The sequence below is a fragment of the Amblyomma maculatum genome, chromosome 3, assembly GCF_055883805.1.
Source record: "Amblyomma maculatum isolate TAMU_Amacu chromosome 3, ASM5588380v1, whole genome shotgun sequence".
Lineage (NCBI taxonomy): Eukaryota > Metazoa > Arthropoda > Arachnida > Ixodida > Ixodidae > Amblyomma > Amblyomma maculatum.
Genome location: NC_139346.1, coordinates 28864375 through 28880343, shown reverse-complemented (window position 1 = coordinate 28880343; position 15969 = coordinate 28864375).

Sequence of the window (15969 nt, the reverse complement as noted above, 5' to 3'; positions counted from 1 at the left end):
ATTTGGCTGCGACGCGGTCCATGGCGGCCTCCACCATGTTTTGCAGTTGGGAGGCGAGACGCGCCTCCATAGCGGCCATAGCTGACGCGAACGCGGCCGGCAGCTCCGGCTCACTCTCCATGGCGTCTGAACTCTGGGGACTCGACGCGGCTGTGAGTTTGGCTTCCAAATTTTGAATTTTAGCGACCAATTGCTCGTCCTGTGCCCTGAGCAGCTCGATTTGTTTGCGACTCTCGGCGTCTACGCCGGTGACCGCGGGAGGGAAGGAAGGTGAGGAACGGATAGGAGAGGAGGCAACCCCTGCCCAGCTGCTCACCTGCTTATGTTGCGGCGCGGAAGCATGGACGCCGGCAGCGCCGTTTGTCTGAAGCAAGGAAGTTGTCTGAAGGGCCGGGAAGTGTCTGTCATTCTTGCCGCTTAGAGGCGGTGGGGGTGCCTTCTTCTTGTCTTTCGATGACGTCAGGTTACGGGAGGAAGAATCGTTAACGTCGCTGTCACTGAGCCGGCGGCGCGGTTGCCGCGTTCCACGCCGTCATTGGCTCCGCGAGTGGCGTGACCTTGCTTTTTGCTAGGTGTGTCCGTCTTTCAAGACGCCACGTTGCCGAGGCTTGTTTCTGGGCGTCCGAAGTCTTCGGAATTTTGCCGTGCAATCCTGTGAGCCCGTGAGGTGGGCCAAGCCGCAGATTACACACGACGGTTTACATTCATGTGGAGCTGGACCTTCTGGAGTAAGCTCCACACATTGACCACACAGGCCGTACTTTGAGGGGTTCGGGGCAGGACACGTGTCTGCCCGATGCCCGATAGTACCGCACCTCACACACGCCGGAACAGTACGCTTGTATTCACGCACGACAGCCAGTTCCGAATTGTAATTCACAAAACGCGGCACCACCTTCCCCACAAAAATGAGAACCGCGACGTTCGTCTATCCCAGCTTGCGTACTTCTGCGAGCTCGCCAGCTCGCCACTGCACTTTCTCTTTCAGGGTGTTGCTTGTCTCCTGGTTGGCCACAGAGATCACACCTCGGCAGATTTCGCCGGTCTGTTTCAAATGTCCACGCATAGGGAGGGGTCCCTTGTCGGTATCCAAGTTGAAGTCGCCAATTAGGCGGTCCGCTGTGGGTGGGTCCTGGGTTCCCACTACTACAAGATTTTGGTCCCATGCCGGGATGATAGTGAGAGTGGCTCCCGCCTGCTTGCCAAGGTAGGCGGTGAGCGCCGCTCCCAGTTCGCCATGTTGGAACACACTCCGCAAGTTCGCCGTGACGCGAGGCTTGAGGATTGCAACAATGTCTTGGGGGTGCGGGTGTGGCGTGGGTCGTGGACGCCATTGCATGCCTGCTGCAATTTTCGGTTGGTCAGCAGTTTGGACAGGACGGGCGTGGGGCTGCGTGCCAGCGTCCTTGTTGGCTTGAGGTTGGGAGGCCGTGGACGTGTCGGCCGCCATCTTGAGTCCGCTTCTGGACTGGAAGCGGCGTTGTACAAGTTTGAAAAGGTTCTCGTTCTCAAGGGGCTGTGAGACTGAAGAATCAGTATCTTGGACCGTCGAAATGGTGGACCATGACATTTCGGACGGATCATAGCCGCGTTGCAAGGTAGAAGTCATATTGGAGAAAAAGGGGGTGAGCAACCCAGCGGCGGGGAGCGACGCAGCCGTTAGGCTTAGCGCCGCTGCCGCGATGCACGGGTGAAACTCAGCCCCTAATCGGTGAAATTGGGGCCCACCTGGATAAAACTGGTGGCTCCAGATGTCAGGTCACTTGCGTGATGCAGTCGCTCTGATTTCTTCAAGGGTCGAGTTGCTGTGCCACGAACACAAGCGAAAAATCACGCAGCCGATTCACCATGCGTCCTCTTGCGTGACACGGGCCCGCTACCGTTTCTGCGGCGGGGGTTAGCCAGCCACCGAATTTTTACTTGTTGTAGGCCGTCATTGCACCCGCCACCGCTTCGGTGATGGTGGATGACGGCCGTTGTTGCGGCGCGCGTCTTTCTCTCCCTCTTCCTTTTTCTTCTCTATTTTCTCTTCTGTCCGCACGAGGAAACGGAGGTGGCTCAGCTACAAAGCCAGTAGCAGGCCCGTGCATTTTCTTTTCCTTCTTTCTACAGCCACAACAACAACATGATTGACAGCTACAGTGTGGCAGATTTTACCGATAGACGGACAACGATGAGCCATTAAAGGCTTTCGCCTTTCAAAAAATATTCCGAGACCAATGCAGAATCTGCAGTGGAGAAATGCGAAAGCATGATCATTGCTGCTGCACATGGCACATCGAGCGCCCCTTGCCGAACAAAACCAGCGTCCTTTGGACGCATCATTGTTACCCGCGTTCAAAAATTACTTTCTAGGAAAGGCGCCGTACCCTTTACTCGCGGAATCTCACTGACACATTTTGCTGATATACCTCGCCGACGCGAGATTTTCACCATGCCTAAATAATTAGTTCAAAGGAAAGGAATGTCGCAGTATTTGTCACACTTGTTTCTGTGAACACCTGAAGTTGTTTTAGGTTGCCATCCAGTCCACACGCCGGCGAGCGGATTTTCACGTAATGGGGCTAATACAGCTTTCCTTTTAAACATATTGTAGCGGATGAAATGGTTTTAATACAGGTGAACGCGGAATGATGGACGGACGCACATGGCCCGGAAATCCGGATCAGCCTGCGCGCGCCTCGCTTCCTCTGCTTCTTCTTCATCTGCTTCTCAGCCGCTACACGGCTTAACAATTCCCCCCGGGCAAACGATTCTCGTCCTCGAGAAAATTATGCAGATCGAAGGTGGCAGCGCTTCAGGCGAGCCACGCGAACAGCTTGAGTCTTGCGGGATCGGTGGTTATCCGTCGTGGTCCAACACGGCGAAGGGGCCATCGTACTTGCAGAGAAACTTCTCACATTATCCTCGCTTGCGAATAGGCGTCCAAAGCTAGACGTAGTCTCCAGGGGAGTAAGCAACTGCACGATGATGCAGATCGTAGTGTTCTTTCGAGCGGCTTTAAGAAGCCAGTGTGTGTAAGCGGGCTATACGACGGGCTTCTTCGGCACGGCATAGTATCTGAGAAACAGACGCATCGTCGTTGGAGGAAAATGGGAAGATGGTGTCTAGGAAAACGTGGGCAGTTCTTGCTTAGAGTAAATAGAAAGAAGAATAGCCGGTAACTTCATGATTTGCAGTGTTATAAGCGTACGTTACATACGGTATCACTACATCCCAGTTGCGATGGTCAGACGAGACGTACATGGAAAGCATAGTTGTCAAGGTGCGGTTGGTGCACTCGGTGAGACCGTTGGTCTGCGGATGATACGATGTCGAGTGTAGGTAGTGTGAACCACGAAATCGGAGCACTTCTTCCACGATATCAGCAGTGAATTGCCGACCACCATCACTTATAATAACACGGGGTGCGCCATGGCGAAGAATAACGGAATGCAAAAGAAAAGACGAAACATCAGCAGTCTTTGCGGTAGCGAGAGCAGCAGTCCCTGCGTATCTGGTAAGATAGTCAACGCAGACAATAACCCAGCGGCAGCGCTCTACAGTCTTTTGGAAAAGGACCGAGCAGGTCAATTCCAATCTTTTCAAAAGGTGAGGTAGGTGGCTTGACGCCTTGTATAGGTCCGGCCAGCGTGGCTTTGCGTGCCGTAAGTCGTTGGCATTGTTCACATGTCGCAAAGTATTGCTTGGTTGTCTTATAAATTTGTGGCCAATAAAAGCGCTGGTGAATTCGGTGCCGGGTACCACAGAAGCGTAGATGTCCAGAGGTAATGTCATCGTGCACGGCATGCAAAACTTGTGCACGGAGACGTTTTGGGACAACCAAAAGGAGGGCAGCACCGTCCACTGAGTAGTTCTTCTTGAACAAAACACCGTCTTCGATAGTAAACTGCATTGACTCTGCTCTTTCTTCTGCCTCTTGTATAAGAGACTGTAGTGACCGGTCGTTGCGTTGTTCTCGCCTAAAGGTCGCCATACTAGGAAACGTCGACGCGATTGAGGCTAAACACCCGTAGAAGCCATCTTCATTATTAACGGACGTCGTCAATGGGTGCCGTGACAAGCAGTCTGCGTCATTGTGATGTCGTCCGCTCTTGTACGCGACACCAAAGTTGTATTCTTGTAGGCTTAGTGCCCAGCGGGCCAGACGACCAGATGGATCGCGAAGTCCGATGAGCTAGCATAGCGAATAGTGGTCAGTAACTATGGTGAAGTAGCGTCCATATAGGTATGGTCGGAATTTGTGCACAGCGAACACAACTGCGAGGCACTCCAATTCGGTAACTATGTAGTTCCGTTCACATTTTGTCAACGTGCGGCTGGCATATGCAACAACGTGCTCAGCCCCACTATGTAGCTGCACAAGCACCGCCCCAAGACCGACGCCCCTGGCATCAGTGTGAACCTCCGTCACAGCAGAAGGGTCGAAGTGGCGCAGCAGCGGTTCTGAAGTTAGAGACGACTTGAGCAGATTGAAAGAGGATTCGCACTCTGGGGTCCACACAAATGGTGAATCCTTGTGCAGTAGGGAAATAAGGGGGTGGGCAAGTTGCACAAAACCAGCAATGAAGCGACAAAAATAATAAGAGAGGCCAAGAAAGCTCCGAAGACTTTTCAGGGTGCGTGGAGTTTCGAAGCCGCGTACTGCAGCAAATTTCTGCGCATCCGGCCTAATACCATCCTCGTTGGCGAGGAACCCAAGAACTAAAGTTTGTCGCTCTCCAAAATGGCACTTCTTCAAATTCGAAATGAGGCCCGCTTTGCCAATGCATTCAAGAACATTATGGAGCCTCTAATTATGCTCTTGGAAGGTCTTTCCAAAAATGATAAAATCATCAAGGTAACACATGCATATTTTCCATTTCAGGCCACGAAAGACAGTGTCCATAAATCGCTTGAACGTCTCGGGAGCGTTACATAATCCAAAGGGCATTACATCAAAATTCATATAAACCATCTGGTGTTACAAAAGCAGTCTTCTCACGGTCAGATGGATGTAGAGGAATTTGCCAATAGCCAGATCGCAAATCAACAGAGGAGAAATATGACGCCGAATGCAGACAGTCGACAGCGTCATCAGTGCGAGGTAACAGGTATGCATCTTTCTTTGTTACCGCATTCAAACGAAGGTAGTCTACACAAAATTGCCAAGAATTGTGTTTTTTTTTTCGCATTAGGATCACAGCTGCGCTCCACGAACTGGAAGATTCTCGGATGATTCCTTTCTGCAGCATTTCGTCCACCTTTTCTTGAATTATTTTGCGCTCTGCCGGGGAGACTCTGTAAGGCTTTTGGCAAATAGGGGGTGCGTTTCCTGAGTTAATTTTGTGCTGTAGCCGAGAAGCTGGGAAATGGCTGCCCAATCCGTTTGAGGCAAAGTCGAACACTTGGGCATGAGTTGCCAAAATGTCTTGCAGGATAAGACGCTCACTAGATGGGAGCGATTTGTTGATCATGCCCTCAAACTCAGCACAATATTCAGACTTGTCTTTCGCGGCTCCTTTGCAGTCGTAAATAATTCCAACGGTATGAGGTGCTGTATGAGGAGCGGTATGAGGTGATGGACACCCAGCAGCACCACCAATTGTAACGGATAAAATGGTTTTATTACAGGTGAACGTCGAATGAAGAACGGATGCACACGGCTCAGAAACTCGGATCAGTCTGAGCGCGCCTCGCTTCCTCTGCTTGTTCTTCTGCTTCTGCTGCTTCTCAGCCGCTACGCGGACTCCACACGTCCAGTCGGAACTGACGTATCATTTAGGGCAGAGCTTAAACGTCCTTTCAATTTTTGTTCATTGTATCGTTTTCGATTTGTTCAGAACAACACCAATGCAAATGGTAGTTGAAATGTTAAGAGATAGGGAACGCGCAAAGTGGTTCAGAGAAATAACACCAGTTACTGATATTAAAGTCCAAATTAAAAAGAAATGGGAATGAATAGGACATGTAGTTCGAAGATAAGATAACCGATTGTCTTGAAGAATAGCCAATTGGATTCCAAGGGAAGGTATGTGTAGCAGGAGGCAGCAGAAAATTAGGTGAATAGATGAGATCAAGATATTCGCAAGAGTCAAGCGGATGCAGCTAGCACAGGATCGAGTTAATTGGAAGAAAATGGGAGAGGCTTTCGCCCTGCAGTGGGTATAGTCCGGCTAGCGTGCATACATCAAAAATAAGCTCAATTATGCCAAGAAAATAAAAGCGCAATTCTCTATATTTATATAACGCAGTCTGGGATAATGTTCACCTTTAGGATGCTGCACTTATCTATATCGTGCAAGCGGAGAGAAATTAAAAAAAAAAAACAAATTAGCTGGGGTTAAGCTTTAGTTCTGGTAGGTCACGTAAGCAATACTGCATGGCAACTGCCAGGTTCAGCATGTATTCTAGCCAAGTGTGGTGCGATATGTTTAGGCTGTGGCCCGATGTGGCTACCGACAGGGTTTACCCGACAGCTTGAAGAGGGGGCCCATCTACGGTGGCTCTTGTTGCTATGGCAACGACGTGCCATCTGCTGCGCGGCGTGGGTATACCAACCGGGTTTACCCATAGAGTTTCTTACTCTTACCTAGAGGGAAAGCTGTGCTGCCGTCTATGGGAGTTTACATGGAGTTTCCAGACGGCCAGTTCAGCCACCATGGGCGCTCAAAGCATCATGGGCCGGAGAGCTACCGAGTGCAGAACTACAACTTTTGGTCAAAACTAATGCAAAGATAAACGTTGTTCTAGCGTAAATAATGTCCCAAGATTGAATATTTTGACTATAAATTACAAAAAGAGAGAGAAACAGCATGTCAGTGTGAGATTTATCCAATATAAGCGATGGCTCTTTCTCCTATTGGCTTAGTTTTCAGCAGCACAAATATCAATATTTCGCACCTAATACCCAAACTTTAAAATAAAAAAAAACGTTATGAAAATATTTATGGTTGCAAAATCACTTAAGGAGGTTTTTAGTGGCATTTCGGGAAACAGAAACCATTTATTGGCGATGTCTGCTTTTGCGCCTTCGCTACTATGGGTTTCGCGGTCTATGTACGCACCTTCAGATGATGATGATGACGAAAAAGAAACATCGCAGTAACGCCACTCCACGTACCCGAGAAAACCCGACTGTCCCGCAACAAGTAGCACACCGGCCCATGATTCTTAGCGCGCCCATGGTGGCTGAAGTGCAGCGCCCTCAGCTTTCCCTCTAGGTAGTGTAAGGAACTCTATGGGTTTACCCGACGGCTTGAGGAGGGGCCGCCACTGCGGTCGCTCTAAAGGTCAAATATGGCTACCGGCTGGGTTTACGCGACCGGCCTAAACAAATGCGTAGTATTGCTTACGCAATAAAAAAAAAACGCATCAACAAAAAATTATTTCACGCTAACGCGGGTGGTACACCTTTTTCAGTGCCGAAAGGGGCGCACATTACATCCGACAATTTGTCATGCATATTCAGGAAGACCGCAGTCACACGATTATCAAAGCTTCCCAGAAGAGTTAAGTATGTTGTGCTCGTTTAGAAACGTTCATTTTAAGCGCTAATCAAGAATACGCTTATATAAAAATTGAATTCATATACCGTGTTCCGTGAGGCTTCATCACGTGTTGGAGCAGAAGTTGCAGCCGTCCTTTGGCTTCCATGTCCTCCACGGTGCAGCGAAGCCAAATCACCCATGTCTGGCGAAAGTGGAGTGGCGATGCTATCAGAACGTCTTCCGAAAAGCATCCATGACACTGCGATGGATCATTCTTCTTCTTCTTCTCCCTCGTTATAATGGCACATACCCACAGTGGGGGATTGGCCAGAATTCGTTGTAGGTGACATATTATAATTGATAATCTTTGTCTATCACTGATGATTGCAGCCGTATACAGCTGTTTGAAGGGACAGAGCACTGCACTCTAAGCGTCTATTTTTTTTATTTTTTTTTTTTTGGCGGAATCTAAAGCTTTCTGTCTCGAGTGGCCGATTCCGCAACGGTTTGAGCAGAAAGGCTCAAGAGACGTTTTACGAACAATTTTTCGATTATTGCTCGGGCTCGTTTTTATGAAGTCCGATGCTGGAAACCATGAGTACCGACCGCAATAGGGATTGTGCGTCGGCAAAAGTGATGTACCGAAACTAACATAATTTCGCACGCTACACAGTTATTAGATCATTTTTAGTAGACGGAAGACTTGAGTTTCTACAGCAAAGGGTGTTAAGGCACAGGAACGTAAGCATCATTGACGCAGGTTTAAATAGGCACCACTTCTTATAATTTTCAGAACATTGTGGCGCATCCATTTTGACAAACGCTAAAAGCGCATCGTTAGCGATGTGAAAGGGGCTGGATTTTGCTGACGGGCGCAGCGCAGAGCGTGCAAAGATAAAACAGTGCGAGCACTCTTCGGGGAATAGAGAACACAGTGTACTTGCTAATAACGAGTGACATTTCTCCAAGATGTGGCCACATGCATTACTACAGCGATACATCGTTTGGTCGCAAGAGGCGCATCAGTCGTTTTCATGCGAATTTTAGAGCCAAATTAAATTTCTAAACCCTCGTTTCTTCAGTAATGTAGCGCTAGATGTATACCATACGAGATGAGATATTTTCATTTCCACTCTAATGCCATAACATATTTTGGACAGTGTTCTGTCCCTTTAAAATGTCCCTTTAAAATTTTGTTCTATGGAAGCATTCAGCTACCAAGTTTCCAAGCCCAGTTGTGTTTTACATTTTAGGCGTCAATAGCATATAAACATAGCAAGCAAGAGAAGCTAACATTTTAAACATATTAATTGGCATCTATACAAAAGCAGTGACTAGCAACTTTCCGGGAAAGAAAGAAAGTCCAAGTAAATTCGATAAAAAGGAAGCAGAGGAAAGGTTTTCAAGAATGACCTTACTGGATTGAAGCACGACGAGCGATCATACGGGAAGCACGACAAAGAATCGATATTCGGGCAATAGCAGATTAAGATGTTCAAACCTTGACTCTAAGAACTGCCACGTAACGAGGCAGATAACCCTGTACTTACAATACTGCTGCATTCAGAAGTGCGGCCTTCTCAGAACATACATGTTTACTCAATTATTTTTATTCACGCCTAACTTGATTATCATCATTGACTACTCTTTGTTCACCGAGTGCATATATTTAGTTTTTTCAAAATGTTCGGTAAAGTTTACTATAAATAATTAGTGCTTGATTTGCATCGATTGATCATTGATCATTGATTTATCGCACCATAGTAGGTTAGGTACTCCGGCAGAGCCAACGGGCCTCATAGGGTCAGTAGGTATGAACCCCGGCGCCCCATATGCCTTGCTTGCAGCACTGCGTGAGTTGAACCGCGATTGTTTGTACGTCCTCAGGAGAACTTCTGCTGTCGAGGTGATGAACCACGCAGCGGAGAGTGTCCGGGCCAGAGGCAAAAGACATTTGCACTGGGAAATTCTCACTCGCATCCAGGGGAATCTGCGCAACTGCACACATTTTCTGGGCGTCCATAAGGGCTGGCAAGTTCATCGCAACGTTGTTCGATAGGCGAAGGACGACAAATCCGCAGTAGATAGTAGAACCAAGAACTTGGTCAGCTGTGGCTTGAATATACCCGGGAGGGATAGTCGTTATACCAAAGCGCAATGTATAGGATTCATGGGGACGCGGAACGAATAAGCAGCAGGTGGAAGCGATGCTCGACTAACGGGCGGCATCTGTGGTGATGTGGGGGGCTGAGACTCTGTGGTCGGGCTTCAAAGGGAAAACTGAGCGTGTGCGACGGGCACAATTCCTTCAGGGAGGGTCACAAGCACGGAAGTTGCGGAGCAGTCTACGGGACAAGCCGAAGGCATTACGTCCGAAGACGATGTAGAGTGGAGGCACATAGGCGTCGAAGATTAGTGGACGTGGATGCTGCGCCAGGTTTTAACACAGCGGTCACCCGCATCGCTGTCGTCGGCTGCGCGGAATCCATGCAGGCGCGTTGCACAGCCTCGGTCAGCAACGCCGAGCTAAGCCTAGCCTGCGCCAGAGGGATCCGGTTGGACTTCCTTACTTGAGACAGGGCCCTCTGAGGCGGAAATCGCTCCACAGGGGCGTCTTCGGCATTCGTTCTCACGGAGGGCACTGTCCTACCCATACAAAACGACAGAAAACCGAATTCAACCCATCATGAGCATTGTCTACTCTCTCTACTGCTCTTGTGTCCCACACGATTACCAGCACTGTAAATGAAGACGAGCCAAACCCGCACATCCACCCCCAGAATCTTTGGACTCTGCGTCGCCAGACAGATCATTATGCTGCTCGTTACCTTGATGACCCATCGGCTATCCCCGCTCTTCACCGGGCTACCGCACGTGCGCGGCGCTATGCAAAGTGTCTAGGTAGGTAACGCTGAGCTGCATGGTGTGATCGCGTGTCCTCCAAGCAGGGTGATCGACATCTTTGGCCAATGTTTCACGCCATAGAGCGCTCTTATCACGTTTCTTACACAGAGGGCATTCGCCTTGCGATGAATGTGGATGAGGACACATTTGCAAAATAGGCGGCCAGACATTTTTTTTTAACAGTATGATTTCACCTCGACTTCTCTGCCTTCCTTATCGGTTACCAAGCTTCCAGATCAGATTACTTCCGATCTAACCAAGGCAGAGCTGCTGGCCTCCATTGAACTCCTCAAATCTAACTAGGCTCCCGAACACGACGGCATACCTAACTCGTTATTCCGCAACTTGGAAGGGACTGCTTTGGAGACCCTGCTTGATACATTCAACAACGTGTGGCATTCTGGTGTCATGCCGGACGAGTGGAAGCATTCTATTGTTGTTCTAATACCGAAGTCATCCTCCAGTATCTCTCTCGGCCCTTTGTCCAATTTCCCTTACGCCTGCAAGCTGCAAATTTACGAAAATATTCTCGCCATTTGCTTATCGTGGTGGTTGGAATCCCATGATTGTTATTGAGGAAATCAAACGACTTCAGCCCGAAAAATGGAATGGAGGACAGCCTTGCTCATTTGGCTGCTGACAGGCTCCTCCACTCTCCGCACAATCACCTTGTTAGAAGCGTGATCGCTGCAGACATAAAAAAGGCCTATGATAACAACCTTCACTCAGCCATTCTTGCCTCTCTTCAAACTCTTGCTCTCCTTCACCAGTTTCTCCTCTCTATTCACGCCTTTCTAACAAATCAAACGTTCAGTGTGCGTGTCCATAGAAAGTCCTTTGGTCACTTCCCCTCCAACAGGGGAGTGCCCAGGGCTCCTTTCTCGCCCCCACATTATCTAATGTGGCCTTTATTCCACTTGTTCGAGCCCCAGAGATCATCCCTTCTATCCGCGTGCTTGCGTATGCCGATGATATAATCTAAGGTGCTGTCACCCAAATACATGCGTCCACCAGGCGGCCCTCCAGCATGCGCTGGATGTCTCAACATTTCAAAAAGCCTCCCTTCTTTGGGTTTAACTCTTTAGCATACCAAATCATGTTTCATTCGCATTGGAAATTAAGCTGGCTTACAGAAAGCTTCCACTATAAATTTATGGTAGAAAATTCTCCGATTTCTCATGCGCAAAATGATCGCATTCTTGGTCTTTTTCATTTCTCTGGGGTTGACACCCTGTGGCTGGCAGCCACTGGTAAATCCGCTCACGCTACTCTAGGTCTGAGTCGTCGTATAGCTATAAGCTCTGGCGGCAGGAGTTCTCACACAACCAGGAAGCTTATTCGCTCTGTCCTCGAGCCGCCGATAATCTACCAGGCACAGTATCAACGTCTCGCCCGCAGACAGTGGTATTCCCTCGAGGTTATCAATCATAAAACTATGCGTGCCATAACATGTCTCCCTCGTCTAACACCCACACCAGTAATTCAGGAGTATGCCCAACTAAATACGCTCAGTGAACTCAATGATCAGCGGATTGCAAACAGAGCTCGCAGTCTTTACAACTCCATCGTTTAAAGACTACCTCCATGGTTGTACTGCCAGCTCATGGACAATCGCCCCACTGCTTCCCCGTCGGTATCACCCACACATCTGCCTGAAGGGTGCATATTGTATACCGATGCATCACATACTGCAGAGCGAGGAGTTATTTCTGTGTATAGTCTACCTCATACGCATCTTAACTCTCACTTGACATATACCGCGAATACGTGCACCCCTCTGGCACTGCAACTTCAAGCCATTCACAATGTCATTTATTCCTTTCGGCCATTCCTACATTGAATACAGTTTATCTTTACACAGACTCTTTCACTCCCTTTAAACATATTGAGGGCTTTCGACGCACATTCCAGATAACTCAGTCCATTCCCGTGTTCTGTGCAAAGTACCCATGATCTGTGAGCATACACTGGATTCGAGGCCATGCTCGCGATCCACATAACATTCAAGCGGATGCTACGATACACATTAACACATCAGACGACCCACCACCTTCCCCTCTTCCCCCAGATCCGTTCCTGTCCCACGTTTCCGATTCACAAGTTCTGCGCCAGCGAACACGCGCTCTCATTCTTCCTTGTTCGCACCCTCTCCCCCGTAGTCTTACTCGGCAGGAGGAGGTATCAGTGCGCCGGATTCGAGCAGGGGCGGCTCTGACCCCTCCTGTACGTTATCGGTGGCGTGAAAAAGATCTGCCAGTGACTGGCAGGTGCCCTTGCTGTGACGCTGCACCTGAGATTTGTAATGTGCGTCATTTGGTGTGGACTTGACCAGCTACGGCTGCGATTAGAAAACGGCAACTCAGGAAGACGGGCCTGTGGTGCAACCGTGATTGTGATTATGAGAAGTGGGCAATAAACAACTACTACACCGCGAACCTCTGGGACTACCTTAGTGAAACTGCACTTCACGCCTTCTTTTAACTTTCTATATTCTGCATTCTATTCTCCTTTTCTCAACCTATGCCTTGTGGTAAACTTCTCGAACAAAAATTGAAAAAAGCAAGGCGCCCGTGTGCTGTGCGATGTCAGTGCACGTTAAAGAGCCCCACAGGTGGTCGAAACCACCGAAGCCCTCCACTACGGCGTCTCTCATAGCCTCAGTCGCTTTGGGACGTTAAACCCCACAAACCAAACCAAAGAAACCAAAAATTAAAAAAAAAAAGCTGCTTGTATGACCCGCGTGCTTTCTCTTTAACCGCTTACAATTTGCTTCTGTTAATGACTCAAACTCACAATAAAGTGGAGTCCGGCGTACTTCAAGGGCCCGTACTTGGTCCTCTCCTTTTCCTTGTTCTATGCGCCGCAGCAGTGCCGCAGTGGTTAGGGCGCTCACTACTGTTTCCAAAGCTGCGAGATCGAATCCAAGCATCGGCGGCCGCTTTTTTGTGTAGCCGAAAAGCAAGGCGCTCGTGTGCTGTGCGATATCAGCGCACGTTACGAAACCGAAAAAGGTCTAAATTTCCGGACTGTTCCACTGCGTGTCTCTCATAGCCTTATTCACATGGGGTGTTAAACTCCATAATCCAAAATAAACTTTCCCTTATTGTTGCAAATCACTCAAGTATATATTTGTACTTTTCGGCAGCCGCCGCCATGCGGCCTTATCACTGTGATTTTCGCACGTGGATCAATTTTCTATTCATTGTTTGTTGTTGCTCGCTATCGCTAGACGACGCTTTATCATATTAATCGTCGCACAAGGTTGTGGAGATGTATCTCGACATTATTTAAATAATGAATTACTGTTCTATTCTTCTTCGCGCATGATTATTTACATTTATGAATTACTGTTTTATGTTTCCTCTGACATTCATTGTGTAAACGTGGGGTAAAAATATCTGATGCTGACATATCAACTATTCAAATTGATCTTACTCCTTACATTTCATGGTGTCAATCATCTCCAATGGAATTGAACACAAAATTACAATTTCTGCGTGCATCCAGAGCTTCTAAACAAATGCATTCTTACTGTCTTAATGCTGTCCTTCCTCATCATGTCTCTGCGCACAAGTATCTTGGCATCTATATTTCGACAAACCTCGCCTGCTCTTTACACACTTATGAAATTATTAACTCTAACCATATGTTGGGACCACTCAAAGCGCAACTTCAATAAAGCACCTTCGTTTCAAAAACTACAATCATACAGATCACTAATCCGTTCAAAGCTGGAATATACTGCAAGAGTTCAATATCCCTCTCAGCAAAACCCAATTAACTCATTAGGAAAGGTAGAGAAGAGATCCGCGCGTACCGAACTTCCAGCATATTCGCAATAAATTCAAGCCTTAATTTGTCACTTATAACATCTCGAGTAATGTTCTAACACGTTCACTTTTTCACAACGTGTTTCATCATACCTTACTTCGAAATATGATGACCTCTCGCTCTCAATACTTATCATCGAACCTAGATCACAATAATAAACTTCGTACTCCAGTATGCGAAACTAGTGCTTTGTTTCAGTGGTCCCACTTCTGCGCGAATCTCTTGGCTGGAATCACTTTCCCGTTTCAGTCGCTACCATTGCTGATAATGAAGCTTTTAAAACTGCTTTAAATAAGATTTTATAAGTATAAGACCGCTTATGTTTTAGTACCCATTTCTATTGCAGTGCTTGATCTACTGTATGCCTTGCGTTACATATCGATAACGAGCAATTCAAGAGTTCTTTAGAAAATAATGTGTAACAAGACGTCATCAACATTTGTAGCACCAATTATTTTTATGCACTGTAACGCGTTTCTATTTTTGTTTGTAACCACTCCACTCTCTAACACCTCTGGCCCTCCAGGGCATATAAAATAAATAAAAAATTTTAGAGGGCACTTTGATCACCAAAGGGCTATGAGGCGAAAGCCAGTACAGCGCGGTGGATCGTAACCCCCCCCCACTACGGCACCTCTATCTCCCTCTTCTCTTTCACTCCCACCTTCCTTTTCTATCCTGTAAATCAATTTCAAACGCCGCTGATGTCTGCTGTACTAACGCCTCCTAGACCTCTGGGCGTGCTTCTGTTTGCTCTGAGGTGCGGCGTTCGAGGAAGGGGCAAATGAAAGGCGCCGCACGGACGCCTGGATCGAACGCTCGGCGGGGTCAGCTTCGTATATGCGGGGATCGCTTATATGCATAAATTGGGGACGTCATAACTTGACTTTGTTGTTGTCGTGGCTGTACGAAGAAAGAAAAGAAAATGCACGGGCCTGCTGCTGGCTCTGTAGCTGAGCCACCTCCGCTGCCTCGGGCGGACAGAAGACAAAATAGACAAGAAAAAGAAGAGGGAGAGAAAGACGCGCGCCGCAACAACAGCCGTCGTCCACATCCACGGAAGCGATGGTGGGTGCAATGACGGCCTGCAACAGATATATTGTAAGGTAACGCGAAGGTCGGACTTGGGGAATCAGGCTTTATTACAGACCTGAAGCCTTGGTCGCACACTGCAGCCAAACACACTCCGCGATGACGATGGGTATCTACAAGAGGGAGCAGGATGAAGATGAAGCAGCACGTTCAGCAGTGTGGAAGATGAAGCGCCACACAGTGCTCACACTATTTCGCCCGCGAAGTTCAAGCGGCCAGCCTGGCCGCAATTAGTCCGCAGGAATGCGCCGAACAAAAGGTTTCATACGTGAAACGTGGACAACTTCAGTGCCACGGTAACGACAGTCCGGAGGAGGGTAAACAGGGGAGACGCGATAGTTGACCGGGGAGGTTTTTGCAAGAACTGTGTAAGGACCAATGTAACGGTGCTGTAACTTGTCACAAAGGCCAGGAGTGCGTAATGGGGTCCAAAGTAACACCTCGTCGCCGGGACGGAACGAAACTTGGCGATGGGTTGCATCATAGCGGTACTTGCGGTCTTCCTGGCTAGCTTCCGTGTTGACGCGAGCAAGCCGGCGTGATTTGGCCACTCGGGAAAGGAACTGGTCAGGAAGAGAGGATGAGGAACTGGCATGTGTAGAAAGAAAAGAGGCGTCAAGAAAGGTAACGGGAGAACGGCCGTAAACGAGGAAAAACGGGGTGTAACCTGTGG